This window comes from Cricetulus griseus, chromosome 3 (genome assembly GCF_003668045.3).
Source record: "Cricetulus griseus strain 17A/GY chromosome 3, alternate assembly CriGri-PICRH-1.0, whole genome shotgun sequence".
NCBI lineage: Eukaryota > Metazoa > Chordata > Mammalia > Rodentia > Cricetidae > Cricetulus > Cricetulus griseus.
This window is the reverse complement of record NC_048596.1, coordinates 208,291,199-208,307,734: the sequence shown is the minus strand read 5'-3', so window position 1 is coordinate 208,307,734 and position 16,536 is coordinate 208,291,199. Positions and strand designations below refer to the sequence as shown.

General features: G+C 43.4%; 1 pseudogene; it reads right to left on the bottom strand.

Annotated features, from left to right (window-relative positions):
- Positions 1 to 15,612: 15,612 nt before the first annotated feature.
- LOC100774459 lies at positions 15,613 to 15,812 on the bottom strand (annotated as a pseudogene).
- Positions 15,813 to 16,536: the final 724 nt, after the last annotated feature.

The window sequence follows — 16,536 nt, the reverse complement described above, 5'->3', positions numbered from 1 at the left end:
CGGATATCCTACTCTTTACATCATTATTTTTAAATTTGGGGCAACAAAAGTGTTCTTTTAGAAGGAACGTATGTGGCTAACTTGGGTGTAACTGAAAACTTAACTATTTCAATTACCAATTAATAACTGAATTGGGGTATTATTAGTAAGTTCACAGTAATAATGAGAATGATGGTTTTAGTGTTAAGTTAATGTGAAGGCAGGTGCCAATCCAGATGCTAGGATGTGGGTTTTGCTTTCAAAACCCCCTGCTCTGGACACTCTGGGCCTTGCTCTAGGGCTACACTTACTTGGATCCCAAATACTTGAGTGTAGTCCCAGCCAGCTGTAATAAAGATTTCAATTAACTATATTTTTAAAAAAAGTAAATGTGAAGGAAACCCACAAGAGCAAACCTTTAAGCACTAAGCCTGTGTCTTTGTCTCAGCTGTTGTTTAGAATCTAGAGTCTCAGGAGGGCAGACACTGGTTCCAGACAAAAGCACTTAACTTCAGCCCTTCCATTGTTTAGCCAACTGTGACGGATCTTTCAGGTACGGATAATACAATTCTGATCTCATGGGTTATCTGAGGATTTAATAACTTCCTTAAGTAATCCTAACCCTAACCCTGGCAGAGTACATGCTATCAATGTACAGGTTGTTGTTAGAATTCACATAGAAAAAAAATACTTATTTCCCCAAACATTAATTGAGAGAGAGCTGCTTTTCTTTTGCTTTTTCAAACAGAGTCTAATGTAACCCAGGCTGGCTTCAGACTGTGTAGCCAAATATGGCCTCAGCTCCTGATCCTCCAGCCTGTTTCCCAAAGGCTGGGATTACAAGCATGCACCACCACATTTAGCCTAAAATATTATTTATATCTGGGGAAGAAATTTTGAAAATGTATTTTGAGTCCCAGCACCCAGGAGGCAGAAGCAGGTGGATCTTTAACTTTGAGGCAAATCTGATCTATATAGTGAGTTCCAGGCTAGTCAAAGCTACACAGTGAGACCCTGTCTCCAAAGAAATGGAGAGATGGCTCAGAGGTTAAAAGCACTGGTTGCTCTTCCAGAGGTCCTGAGTTCAGTTCCCAGCAACCACATGGTGTCTCACAACCATCTATAATGAAGTCTGGTGCCCTCTTCTGGCCTGAAGTGTATATGCAAGCAGAACACTGTATATCTAATAAAAAATAAGAAAAGAAAAGAAAAGAAATAGGCCAGGCTGTGATGGTGCATGCCTTTAATCCCAGCACTCAGGAGGCAGAGACAGGGTCTCTGTCATTTCAAGACCAGCCTGGTCTACAAAGCTACACAGAGAAACCCTGTCTCGAAAAACAAAACAAAGCAAAACAAAAAATAAGAAATAATGTATTTTGAGAAGTTATTGCTATTTGAGAGAAGTTATTGTTGCTCTTTTGTCACAAACCCTTGCCTTCCCATTTATATTAGCGGAGAATATCAATATTATATTAGGATATCAGGGGAAGTATGTACAACTAATTATGTACTGTAGAAGATAATCCTGAATTTAGTCTACTTTACTTAGTATCCTTTAACAGAGTGAATCACCCTAAAACAATGTGTGGGAGGAAAGTGTAAGACTGGGTTATTTATGGTGCAGCTGGGACAATATATGAGGCCACTAGCAGTGAGACCAAGATCTAACACTAATGCACAAACTGACTTAGTGGAGCCCATTCTAGATGGAGAGATACCTTGCCCAGCCTAGACACAGGGGTGTGGGGGTGGAGAGATGCCATGGTCCTGCTTCAGTGACATGATGGGACCGACTTAGCAGACTTCCTAAGGGAGGCCTTACCCTCTCAGAGGAGCAGATGGGAGGTGGGGGGAGGGGGAGGGAGAGGGGGGGAACTGGGATTGAAATATAAAAAAAAATAAATTGAAAAAAAAAAAGAATGGGTCATTTGGTGTTAAAAATAGGCTGCACAATAGCACATGTTGATAATAAGTGTTGACATGTATTGGGCGTTCCTTGAGTGACAGTCACTGCCCTGAGCACTTGCAGTCACTCTGAATTCTCACAACACAAGCAGAAGCAAATACCACAACCATTTCCCTCTGGCAGATGAAGAAACTGAGGCTTGGTGTGGATAAACAACTTGCCCAAGATTATGTAACTCGTCACCTGCAGAGCCAGAGTAATTATTTGTGGCTCAGTGAGCAGGAACTCCACCTGATTAATAAGACAAGAATGCCATTGAGTACAAAGAAGCCTACTTCAAAGGAATTTAGATATGATGCATTTTAATGGTGCCAATCTAACTAATTTCAAGTGGTGGTTTTTTTCATTCTTTTCTTCTTCTAAGTTTTTTTTTCTCTTTCTTTTAAAGACAGGGCCTCACTATGCAGACATCTAACTCACGAGATCCATGTGCTTTTGCCTCCTGAATTAAAGGTGTGTATCATCTTGCCAGCTAGATGCTGCTTTCCTATCTGTTTATTTTTATTTACAGTTTGTGTGTATGAATATTTGCCTGTGTATGCCTGGTGCCTGCAGGGACCAAAACAGGCATCAGATTCCTTGAAACTGGAATTACAGGCAGTTGTGAGCCACCATATTGGTGTTGGGAATCAACCCAGGTCCTCTGCAAGAACCTAAAGTGTTCTTAGCCACTGAGCCATCTCTCTAACCCCATAGATGATAGTTTTCTTAAAGCTGAAGTATATAAACTGCATGAGGAAAATAAATGTAGGTTTATTTTTAAAAAAAAGTGTTTTTATATTACACAGTCCACCCCAGGTGTGTGCCACCACCACGCGGCTGTCTGATTCTTCTTCTTCTTCTTCTTATTATTATTATTATTATTATTATTATTATTATTATTATTATTGGTTTTTCAAGACAGGGTTTTTCTGTGTAGCTTTGGAGCCTATCCTGGCACTCGCTCTGTGACCTTGAACTCACAGAGATCTGCCTGCCTCTGCCTCCCGAGTGCTGGGATTAAAGGCATGCGCCACCAACTCCCGGCTTTTTATTTTTATTTTTTAAGAACAGTATTTCATGTATCCTAGACTGGCCTCAAATTAATTATGCAGCTGAGGGTGACCTTGAACTTCTGATCCTCCTGCCTCTACCTCCCAAGTTCTAGGATTACAGGTTGTGCCACCATGCCATTTATGTGGCATTGGGCATGAAACGTAGGGCTTTGTGTATTTGAGGCAAGCACTCTGTCAATTGAGCCACATCCCTGGCATCAAATACTGTTTATTGTTTAGTTTTGATGATTAATTCCAAACATATTATCACTAATAGTTCCTACTGTGCACTGTGAAGCTCTTTGTCAGATGCCAACATGAAACTTACTATATTTCTCTAAAAAGATCAGAACAATAGTTTTTAATTACATTTGTTTATGTGTGTGTGTGTGCATACGTGTGTGTGTGTGTGTGTGTGTGTGTGTGTGTGTGTGTGTGTGTATGTGTGTGTGTGTGTCAGGGAGAGAGAGAGTGAGACAGAGTTAGAGAATGTATGTAGAAGCCACATTGCACAGGTGGGGGTCTGACCACAACTTTCAGGGATTGGCTCTCTTAATAGCACCTGGATCCTGGGGCTCCATCTTAGCTCATCATACTTGGTGGGATGTGCCTTTATCTGCTAAGCTACCTCACTGGCCCTCGTTAATTTTTTTTTATTAGCCTAAGGTAGGCTGCTTCAAAGCATATTTTCATCTTAAAAGGAGGGCAAGATGTTAGCTGCCAACTGGCTTATGATACAAGTATAAAATCAAAGGAAAATAAATAAAATAGGGAATGCAGCCATCCATCCTTGAATGGGTTGGAAATATTCAAGGTATCAAACCACTAGGGTGTTTTTGCTGTTTTCCTTAGTCGGTAAGGTTCCCACATGTCATTGCTCTTCCTCAAAGTATATGTCTTTAGGATGAGGTGGGACTTGCACCTGAAGCTCAATCTATGTTCTCTGCCAGTCTTACTTGTCCTATTCAGAGACACCCTGATTGTCATTCATAGCATGGCAGAATTTACCTTACATAGAGAGGTATGGGGCTGAGGAGGAGGTTCAGTGATGTTCTTCCAGATGAATTGAGTTCTGTTCCCAGCACCCAGTTTGGGTGAATCACAATCACCTGTGAGTCCAGCTCCTGGGATCCAACGCCCTCTACTGACACACACACACACACACACACACACACACACACACACACACACACACACACACACACACGCTTCTTCCTCCCTCCCTCCCTCCCTCCCTCCCTCCCTCCCTCCCTCCCCCACCCTCTCTCTTTCTTTCTTTCTCTTTAAGACAGGATCACTCTATGTAGTCCTGGCTGACCAGGAATGCTCTGTGTAGACTAAGCTGGCTTCAAACTGGCAGAGATCAGCCCACCTCTACCTCCTGCGTGTTGCTGTTAAAAGTGTGTACCACCCTATCATACATTAAATCTTTTTTTAAAAATTAAGAGAAATTCATTCATCATCCTAGAGGCACTCCAGCACTGGCAGGGCTCCTTTGGATTAGGAAGTATGTACTCAGGAGTTCCTTATTAAAGTTCGAGAGGGCAGGATCGAGGGAGAGAGACCAGGAAGAGTTCTATCATGCTCACTTCCCTTGGAAGTTACAGTAGTTGAGGTGGAGAGATATAAGGGCAAACAGCTCACAGTTTATAAAACAGGGCCAAGCATGGTGACTCATCCTGGAATCCCAGCACTCAAGAGACAGAGGCAGGAGGATTGCTGCAAATTTGAGGCCAACCTGGTCTATATTGTGAATTCCAGACCTACCAGGGCTACAGAGCAAGGCCTGTCTCAAAAAACAAAAAACAAAAACAGAACAACAACAGCAAAAACAGCACACACTTTAACAAACATATTAGCTATGGCAGGGTACACAGCAAATGCTAGAGTGATTCTTACCCGAGTGCTGGAGTGAAGGAGATAATACTTACTGGGTATAATACTTACTGCACATACACACAGATGTTTTATTTTTAGACTGTTAACATGTTCTATTTACAGATTTATATATTTTTAATGTGTATGTGGTACTCGGGATGAAGTCCAAGATTGAGTGTATGTGTATAAAATTATTTCTTTATTTACTTATGTTTAGACAGCATCTTGTTATGTGACCCAGGGGGACCTTGATTTTCTGGGCTCAAGTGGTCTGTTGTCTCAGCCTCCTATGTAGCTGAGATATTTGCCCAATTTCAGTTTTCATTCAGAGGGGAAAAGAAAGCATTGGAGCCCTGAGTGGACTGACACACAAACTTCATAAACAAAGCGCTAGAGATGGGGAGATACTGTCATGGAAGAAAGCATACATTAACCACCATGGAATCTCAGGCAGCTGACTCCTTGCCTAATTAAGCTTTCTGTCTGTTTCCTTGAGCAGCTTCCTGAGGTCTAATGCAATACAGGACACTGCAGCGTCACTCTACAGGACACTGAAGTATGACTCTATTCTGAGTGATGGGGAAGTGTTTCTCTCCATGAACTAAATGATGTGCTTGTTGGCTTGGCAGTTTACACCTCAGCACCATTTCAAAAAACTGTAGCATGCTGAAAAGATTTGAAAAGACTATTCTCAGTATAAAGCTAACTGCAAATGTGTCTAAACAGTCTGGAAGCTAGCAAAAGGAAAACTACAAATGACACACACACACACACACACACACACACACACACACACACACACACACACACCTGTGCAAGCATTGCATGAATGTGTGTGTGTCAGACAACAATTTGCAGGATTTCTCTCCTTCCATCATGTAAGTCCTTGGGATCTTGACAGTAAGCACCCACTGAACTGTCTCAGTGGCTCCAAATACACACTTTTTTTTTTCCCAAGACAGGGTTTCTCTGGGTAGCTTTGGAGCCTGTCCTGGAACTAGCTCTTGTAGACCAGGGTGGTTTCAAAGTCACAGAGATCTACCTGCCTCTGCCTCCCAAGCACTGGGATAAAAGGCGTGCACCACCACTGCCAGGCTCCCAAATACACACTTTTAACAAAACCACGTTGTTGACATTTCTCTTGGTCTAGTGACTGAGGATGCTGCTGATGACACACTCCATTTAAGAAAAGCCAAGTCAGAACTTGAGAATAGAGAAATGCTTACGTTCTAGACCAGTTTAAGGATAACTCTTTGTAAATACTCACAATCAGCAGTGGTGATTATTAACCATCTTTTCCTGTGTTTTATATAGTGTGTCACTGCAAACTTCTCTTTTCGTTTGTTTGTTTCTGAGGTTTGTTTGTTTCATTGTATTGACCAGGCTGGCCTCCATCTCATGGGTTCAATGTGTCTGTCTTAGTGTCTCCAGCAGCCAGGAACACATGTGCAGTCCCCCTGCCCCTTTTTGCTGTATTTCAGTTCAGATAGTCTAGTGAAATGCAAGGAGCGCTTCATATCATAAGCACCCTGAGAGCCTGTATCTTCCAGCCCTGCACAGCCCTGGAGATACTAGGAGATTAATAGTAGATTAGATTAGACACAGCAGAAGAATGAAAAAAAAAAAAAAAGAGCTGACTACATGAACATAAAGACTATCCAAAATTAACACAAGGAGAAAAACATGTTGCAAGCCAAATAGGACAGCACCAAGCTGTGAGACTTCGTGTTGCACAGACTGTGTTAGTCAGCTGTGTGGTACTGTGACAAAACACTTGAGTCGGGTGCTTATGGAGAGGAGATTCACTTAGATGAATGTTTTGAAGGTTTGAATGCAAGATGGTGAGGACAGAAGGTGGCCATGGTGACAGCAGTTGTCAAAGGAATTTTCAATATTTCAAACCAGGCAGCAGAGAAATGAAGAGACTGGCATCTCCCAGTCCCTGTCAAGACTGCCTGGGAACCGAGAAGCCCCTACTGGGCCCCACCTCCTAAAGCTCAGCACCTCCTGGAAACAAAGCTTGCAAAATAAATCAAATAAAATAATTTTTCACTTATTATTGGGTGTAGGGGTACACGTGTGCTGTGGAGCATTGTGGAAGGTCAGAGGACAACTCTGTGGAGTGGGTTCTCTCCTTCTACCTTTATGTGGGTTCTGGGAATCGAACTCAGGTCATCAGGCTTGCACACCAAATGTCTCCAACCACAGAACTACCCTCCCAGCTTTAAGTATATGAACTTTGAGAAACAGCCCTGAGAAACCATAGCACAGGGTTGGGGAAATGTAGCTTAAATGGTACAGCACTTGTCTAGCAAGTGTAAGACTCTGCATTTTATCTCCAGCACCGAATAAGTAGCAAAATCCCACAATGCATCTCTGCACCCAGGATGAAGGTTGATGTGCTCTACACGTCTATATTGATCATTGCTGGGCCAGTGAGTTTTGTCCTTAGGATATTGAATCTAGAAGTTCTTTGCCTTTTTTGTTTGTTTGTTTTGTTTTCTTTAAATGTTAGGGATCGAACCTAGATTATGGTTCATGCTAGACAAATGCTCTACCACTCAGCTATATCCCCAGATCAGCATTTTAAAGTTAAAACCCAGAGAAAAATCAAATCAAGCTAGTTTCACACGGGGTGTCTGAAGCAGTTGGTGAAAATCTTCATGCTCTCCACCATACAGGTTGAGAATTGCAGAAGGAACGTCTGTATGGGGGTGGAAGGTAAAGTCAGAGAAAAGTAGACGCAGAACCTGGAGAGACAGATCCGAGGGAGTTCTGGGTCTTGGCTGCACTTGTTTCCAGCTTGTCCCTGTGTTGTTCAGCTTCTCCTTAAATTCTGTGACATGCTGGGGTTTGTCACATACACGCAAAGGCCTAACATTATTACCAGTGGTGCATTTGGTTTGGGTCGTATTGAGTGTGGCGGACTTGCAACCTCCCAGTGTGGATTGTCCTTTAGGAAGGTGAGCAGTGGCTTGGAGAGCAGGTGCTGTTCAGTTCTCTGCATTTATACCGAGATCTGTGGGGACTACATGAGACACACACACAGCACAAAACTGTTTACCTCTTCAGCTGGGAAACAGATAGGCCAGGGTCCTACTAGTCCCCTTCAAAAGGCCCTTATGACCTAAGATACATAAACATGGAGGGAAACAAACAATAATAATAATAATTAGGAAAAAAATCAATAGAAACACCTAAGAAACAATACTCACTTTTAATTTGAAAAAGATGGAGCTAATTGATGAAGACATCAATATAGTTACTGAAACTACCACATAAAAGAGGGGAAAATAAACTAAAGATGGGATCTGGGATCAGAAACACATTGAAGAGACAAAACCAGAAAGGTCCAGGCTGGGATGTGGCTCAGTTGACAGAGCACTGCCTAGACTGCATGGAGGCCTGGATTCAATCCCAGCATAAAATCTAGTTCATGGTGCATGCCTACAGGCCCAGCACTTGGGAGGAAGAAGCACAAGAGTGGGAAGTTCCAGGTCATTGAACTCCATAGTGAGTTTGAGGCTAGCCTGGGCTACATGAGACTCTGTCTTCAAACACACAAACAAGATCCAGAGAAAGCGTTGGAGAGGGAACATCCGTCTACCCAGGCATGGCATGGGGGAAATATAGGAAAGGAGAATTTTCTAGAAAAGGAAAATTGGGGATGGTATTGAGGTGACTCAGTTTGCTTCACAAACCTGATCCCCAGAGCCCAGAGGGAAACCAACTCCACAAAGTTTTCCTCTGGCCTCTGCCATGCACCGAGGTACAGTCGAGCATGCATGTGTGTTCATACACATGGACTCAAACGAATCATGACAGACACACAACAATAAATATACATTTTAAAGAGGAGGGCAGAAATCTACAACAGCACAGATTCCTGAAGTGTCTAGAATATTCCTGACCTTTGATCATCAACCACCAACTGCCCACACTTCTCACACTACTTCTTGTTTTTGTTTTTTTTTTCAGCCCATATTTACCACACATGAATCAATATTTCTGTTTCTGACTTCAGCTTGCTAACTTCCCTACAACATTGTTTGACTTTAACTCTTTAGTGTCCTATAGTACCCTAGGGATCACGTAGATTAACAAGGAAGGAAGGGCTTAGCCCTTCTGCCCCAGAGAGCAAGCGAGCGAGCTAGCGACTCAGGGCAGGAGCTGGAAGGGAATGTATGGTGTCAATAAGAAAGAGGGAGCCCAATGGATCTATTAAAGCCTTTTGGGGAGGCACATGTGCTCATGGAAAGAAACTCGTGAATGGTGTCTATTTAGATTTTCAGAGAGCCTTTCACAGAGTTCCACACAAAAGACTGTTTTAGAAGTGGAGTCATTGTGGTCTGATGGGGACTGGGTGATGCAGGAGGAAGTTGCTTAGAGACAAGAAACAATAGTTGAGGATAAAAGAGCTTCTTGGAGGACTGAGAGTGAGCATTGGCATTCCCCTCCCTGGGGAGGGAAGGCAGAATGGCAGCAAGCTCTTCTGATTAGGAAAAGCCTCCACATATGAGGCTAACCCGGGAAGACAGAAAATATTGAGCCAGTCTTCATGTGGGCAAAACAATGTGCTGAACAGGCTTTGGGGAAAAACAATCTAAGTTATACTTAGAAGATTCATTCGTCCATTCGACAGTTGTTGAGGGCGTGCCAGGTGACCAAACACTCTGCTATACATTAAAGATGGCAAGATTAGGAACACAATAGGAAATAGGAGGGATTTGTTTTCCTAGGTGTTAAACTGCTAAGACTGAGCAATGTAAATATACTCATTATATTTAGATGATTTCACAAAATGCTGATGTGGTTTCAATAAGGGAAGCAAGAACAGGGAGACACACCCCTAACGTCTGGGTATATTAGGGTCATTTTTGTCTCAAGAGGTAAACATTCCAAGCCAGGTGTGGTGGCACAAATCTGTCACCCCAGCACTTGGACACTAAGACAGGCTTGCAAAGTCAAGCCTTAGCTTAGGCCACATAGCACGTCTCGTTTCAAGAAATGTCACCAAAATGAAAAACACATGATGTTTTTTACAACATTAGAAGAATTTCAGACTTAACAGGGCACAGAAAGTCAGGGCATTATAGAAGCTGCTGTAGCTCGCTAGCCCACCACCTCTCAGCTATGTTGGCTTCTGTTTGCTTTCCTTTAGAACGTTGTTCCCACAAGTAGCAAATGTGGCCTGTGTGAAACAATGAAAACTGGAAAAATGTCCAGTTTCTTGTGTCCCACAGCACCTGTGATAACAGAAACTCTTCTTGCCCCAGCACCACCAGCCAGTCCCCACACGAAGGAAAAGGGACTCTGAATGGCCCATCCCTGAATCACTCATTTAGGCCAGACAAGCTGAAATATTGTTCCTGTCCAGGCCAAGAACACTCTTAACCCCTGGGACATCTCCTCAGGAGGGGCTAGAGAGATGGCTCAGCCATAAGAGCGTTTATTGAGGACCTGGGCTGTTTCTCAGCACCCACAGGGTGGCATGTGGTGTACAGACATGCAGGCAAACACGTATACATGTAAAATAAATGAATTTTTTTCCTTTTGAGACAGGGTTTCTCTGTAATAGCTATAGCTGTCCTCACTCTGTAATGAGAGTGGCCTCGAACTCAGAGATCTACCTGCCTCTGCCTCCTGAGTGCTGGGATTAAAAGCATGCATAGTCATCACCCAGCTCAAATCTATTTTTAAGGAGAGGACTATGTGGGAAGAGGAAGAGGCCATATGGAGATGAGAGCGAGGGTAAGAGAAGTAATGTGAGGGTAATATGATCAAAGTGTATTTATATGTGTATAAATTGTCATAATGAAACCGATTACTCCACAATCCTAATATATGCTACTAAGGAAAAGAGGAAACCCAATTTTCTTTGAAACCTGTCCTTTCTCTGATGGTGGTTTCACAACAAAACAGGGGCTATTTTTAGGCTTATATGTTGTGTAATCTGGGCATAAACTCTAGACTTCTGTGACGGGTGCCATGAAAGTGTAAGCTGTAACTCTGAGAACCAAGGGCATAACAGAAACGTTACTTAAGCTGGCCAAAGTGCCTGGCTGCTATTTTCAGAGATTTCTATATACCCTAAAGCATTTTTAAATATTTATTTTTTTTTGTATGTATGTTTTGGAGGGGGTTACTCACAGAAGTCAGAATAAGATGTTGGGTCCCCTGGAGTTGGAGTTACATATGATTGTGAACCACCTGCCATGGGTGCTGGGAAGCAAACCAGGGTCCTCTGGAAGAGCAGCAAGTGCTCTTAACTACTGAGCTGCCCCACTTACAGCACTTTTAACTTCCATGTAACTTTGAGTGGGATTTTCCTATCATGATTGTCCCCATAATTTAGAAATTTTTAATTAGGAACTAATTACCATTCCTCCGGTCACCACAGGATACATTGCTGCTGCTGACTGTGTGATGGGCAGCTCACAACATGTTCTGCTAATTACACAGCCCAGGGAACAATACCACATGCTGCTGCTTCTGCAAGACTTAACTGTGTCCAGACAGGCAGCGGGCTTGGTGTACAACCAAAAGAAAGGCTTTCACTTTTGGTAGGTTCCAGCGCTCCTTGCAAGGAGTTGGAAATGGGGCCCTGGACTTAGAATCAGCTGGAATCTAGTAAGTAGAATTCACAGCTACTCATTCCCACATAGCTCTTTTGTGAGAAGGGAGAGGAAACAGAAGTGGCATCTTCTCTCCTGCTCCTGAGCCCACCTGGTGCCAAGGTGGGAAAGGGGTTCTCTCATGCACCCCTCCTCTGCTCGGCATCACAAAGCTGAGGCTTGAGTTCTGCCTGTTGGTAATGACAGAGTATGGTTGTGATGGAGAACTAGCCTACTTAGTGTAAACAACAGCTATGTATGGCAAAGAGGGAACTGTTTTAACACAAGAGGGACAGAACACCAGCAAGTCAAAGTAAATATACCTAAAAGGCCAATGAGTAGAGCATAGGTGTTTACAAAACACCTAATAACACAATAGAGACTAAAGCCAGAGCTAACAGAGCCTTTTCTAACCTGTGGATATAAAATTGGGGTTTTGTTTCTTCTTTTTTTTTTTTTCTCTGCTGGAGATGGTGTTTAGAGGCACTCAACATGGTATAGTATTTGATGTGTGTGCTGGCTAGTTTTGTGTCAACTTGACACAAACTAGAGTCATCTGTAAGGAGGAAACTTCAAATGAGAAAATGCCCCATGAGATCCAGCTGTTTGGCATTTTCCCAATTAGTGATCAATGGTGGAGTGTCCTGTCCATGGTGGGTGGTGCCATCCCTGGGCTGGTGGTCTTAGGTTCTAGAAGAAAGCAGGTTAAGTAAGACATGAGGAGCAATCCAGTAAGCAGCAGTCCTGCCTGATATTTGCATCAGCTCCTGGCTCCAGTTTCCTGTCTGGACTTCCTTTGATGATGAACCATAATCTGCAAGTATAAACCAAAAAAAAAACCCCTCTTCTCCCCAAGTTGCTTTTGGTCATGGTGTTTCATCACATCAGTGGTAACCCTGATTAAGACAACATGACACTGAAGACAGTCAGAAGCTAGGCTTCTGGGAGGTCACTGGATGATGAGGGTTCTGACTTCCTCAATGGATAGCAGCTCGGTGAGTTTGGGGAAGACTTTGTTTTAAGGGGAAGTTTCTCTCTACCTCTGGCCATCGTGAGGTGAACAGTCTGCTCTACCACACATTCCTGCGGGGATGTTCTGCCTCATCGTAGCCAGAACCAACAGGGCCACGTGACCGTGGACTGAAGTGTCTGAAACCATGAGCCACCATAAGCCTCCCCTCCTTTACTTGTCTTGGTAATTTCATCTCTCACATGGTGCTTCCAGATCCAGGGTCCTTAAGCAGTTTCATAAAAATGAAAAGCACATGTCCACAGGGTCAGCAGCATCCCTGTGCACTAACCATGTCTGTGACAAGATCAAGCAGGCTTTGTTCATGGAGGAGCGGAAAGCTGTTGTAGAGGGGTTGGAGGCATATGCACAGCCACAGCCACAGGGTACATTTAAAAATGAAGCTGGCATGGTAAAGACACCTGCTGCTAAACCTGAGTGGAAGGAGTGAGCTAGTCCTCACAAGTTGTCTTCTGACTTATACACATATGCTATGTACCATCCCTCATATACACACATGCACCATGTACCACCCCCTTGTACATACATGCACAGTGTACCACCCCCCATACACACACCCATACAACAAAGAAGTGTAAAAAAAAATTAAAAATGAAGGAAGCTGGGAAGGTGGCTCAGGGGACAAACACTTGCCACACAAGGACTGAAGCTTGGATCTCCAGCACCCATGAAAAGGCAGGGTGGACGGGCTGGAGAGATGGCTCAGAGGTTAAGAGCACTGGCTGCTCTTCCAGAGGTCATGAATTCAATTCCCAACAACCACATGGTGGCTGACAGCCATCTGTAATGAGATCTGCTACCCTCTTCTAGTGTCCTCTTCTGGTATCCAAGCACATATGCAGGCAGAACATGGTATCTACAATAAATAAGTAAATAAGTAAGTAAGTAAGTAAATAAATGTGTGTGCTGTAATTTAAAAAAAGAAAGAAAGAAAAAAGAAAAGGCAGGGTGGAGGTAGTGACCCATTTGCAATCCCAGTATAGAGGAGAGAATTGCCAGAGTAAGATGGCTAGCCAGATTAGCCAAAATAGCAAGCTCCCTGGGTTTAGTGAGAAGCCCTGCCTCAAAGTAGAAGATAGAGAACAACCAAGGAAGGACCCAACACCAACCTCAGGCCTCCACAGGCTCATGCATACACGTGTGTGCCTAATGTATGAATACACACACATACATACACATATATACAAAAAAAGCTTCTGTGTATGTGTGTGTATATAGCATGTGTATGTGTGTGGTGTGTGTGTTTACATGTGTGTGGTGTGCTGAGTGTGTGATGTCTGTGGTATATGTATGTGTTGGGGGGGTCTGTGTGCGTGGTGTATGGTTTGTGGGGTATGTGTGCTCATGTTCACAGGCTAGTAGTATTGCTGCTGGATTCCTTCTTGAATTGTACTGAGTCTTAAGTTGGAGACAAGGTCTCTCACAAAACCTACAACTCTCCAATTTTGCTAGACCGGCTGAACAGTGAGTTCTGGAGATCTTTCTGTTCCTTCCCCTCCCCCAACACTGAAGTTACAGGTGTGCAACAACGTAGCCAGCTTTTATGTGGGTGTTAATCTAAACTCCGTCCTCATGCTTGCATAGCAAGCACTTTGCTGAAGAGCATCTCCCCAGCCCAAGGTTTCTTCTAAGCAGGAGTCTGCTATGATGTGGGTATGCACCTGCTATGGAATAATCTTTTTATACATTCTGAATATTTGTTGCTGTGATTGGTTTAATAAAGAAACTGACTGGCCAATAGCTGAACAGGATAAAATTAGGTGGGAGCCAAACTGAGAATGATAGGAGAAGAAGGGCAGAGTCAGGAGTTTTGAGTAGAAGCAGAGAGGAGCAAAATAAGCATGATGTACTGAGAAAAGGTACCAAGACATATGGCAAAGCATAGATAAGAAATATGGGTTGATTTAAATGAAAAGAGTTATCTAGTAACAAGCTTGAGCTATTAACCAAGCATTTATAATTAATATTAAGATTCTGAGTGGTTACATGGAAGCAGGCGGTCAGAACAGAAACTTCTGATTACATGCACACCAAAGTTCATGCTTTGGGAACCCAACTTCTGGCACTGCAAGGCTGAGAGGAGGCATCCAGTGTGTGTGTATGTGTGTGTGTGTATGTGTGTGTGTACTAGGTGGGTGGGCGGGTGGATGCTCAGATGGGTGGGTGTTTAGTTCTCAAGGGCTCTGCCTTCATAAGTTGATTCATAAGCTTGTTCTAAGGGTAAGCTTGACCTCCTCTGTTCTGATTTGCAGTCTGGCCATGTGGTACCTTCCATCGGGTTATGGAACAACAAGAAGACCCTCCCCAAATTGATGCTCAGTCTAAGATGATTTCAAGTGGAGAAGAGTAGTGTAGGAAAATCATGAAGTAGTTTGAAAGAAAGAAATACTGTAGGTCCATTAAAAAACCACAATGCCAATGAAGAACTAAATAGCCCAGGAAGTGCCTATCATATATTGTTAAATGACAAGTGTTAACTGTAAAGATACTAAATACACCATAGCCCCAATTTTAGAAAAACTGTAGAATATACTATGTAGTTTGGGTTTTTAACTTACTTTTCTTTCCCCCTCACCCACTTTTGTTGAGATAGGATCTCTCTATAGAGCTCTGGCTGTCCTGGAGCTTGTTACATAGACCAGGTTGGTCTTGAACTCACAGAGATCCTCCTGTCTCTGCCTCTAGAGTTCTGAGATTAAAGACATGTGCCATGCTTGGTCTCTTTTCATTAAAAAAAAATACTTTTATTCCTTGTGGGTGTGTGTGCATGTGCTCATGAGTGCAAGTGCTCTTGTAAGCCAAAAGACGGCACTGATTTCCTGGAGCTGGAGTGACAGGTGGTGTGAGCTAGCTGCCTGACATGGGCAGTGGGAACTGAATTCAGGACCTCTGGAAGAGCAGCAAATGCTCTTAACTGCTTGCTGAACCATCTCTCTAACACAAGTTTTAAGCTTTTATGATACCCTCTCTCCCTCCCTCCCTCCCTCCCTCTCTCTCTCTCTCTCTCAAACATGCAAACAACAATAACAACAACAAAAAATCAACACAAATGCTTTATTTAGCAGTTGCAGGGTATCCCATGGGCCAAGTGGTGGATAGCTAGGAGCAAGGTCAGGACAACTTCCAAGCTTCTCTTTCTGACTCCAACCATCACCCTTGCAAATGGGGCCTTTGATGTTTCAGATGATAGAGTGGCTGGTGTCATCTATAAATTCCACACGCACCTGTGTGCACTGTCCCTGAAAACAAGTCCTGCCTAGCACTTTGGTTCCCCTAGTCAGCTTGATGGGCTGCCTGTGGCTTGTGTCCATGATGGTGTCGATCTGGAGGAGAGGAGTATGATGTCGTTTCTTACACCATTTTCTAAGTGGGAATACAAAAGAATGGGTTTCATTATGGTACTTGGTGCATGTGATATTGTACTTTCCCACACTCACCCCCATGTTCTGTGTACTGAGAACGATGGGCTTGCATTGTGGTCTTAACACACTTTGTGCCATCTAGACCAGGCTTTGGAAGCATAGCATTATCCCACATCCTTATAATATTCAGGGTTCCTTCCATTTCTTTGGGAATGATTTCTCTCCCTCTGCAAGCAGGGCCATTTTTCCCTTCCAGATATCACATCTGCCTATTACAGCAGCCCCGAACCTTTGACCCTAGAGACAGCAATACATCTGTGATGGAGCTTCATTGCAACAGTGGGATTGTGCATGGGGATGTGGGTGTGGCTGCTGTAGGTCTTCCTGCTTCCACTCTCTAGAATCTGGGGACCTCCTGGTTCCCATCCTTCCCCAGGCTGGTTTATCTTCTCCTACCATGCCAGTAAGACCTTTTCTCCTTAAATTAGCCAGGGTCTATTTCTGTTGCTTGTAACAACAACAACAAAAACAAACCAAACAAGCAAAACTCTTCCGGATATGCTAATTTTAACACGTGGACACTGAATAAAGCAAGTACATAATGTGACAGCAGCTGCAGAGGCAGACTTTGCAGGGGTCCTCTGCAAGAGCAGCCAGTGCTCTTAATTGCTGA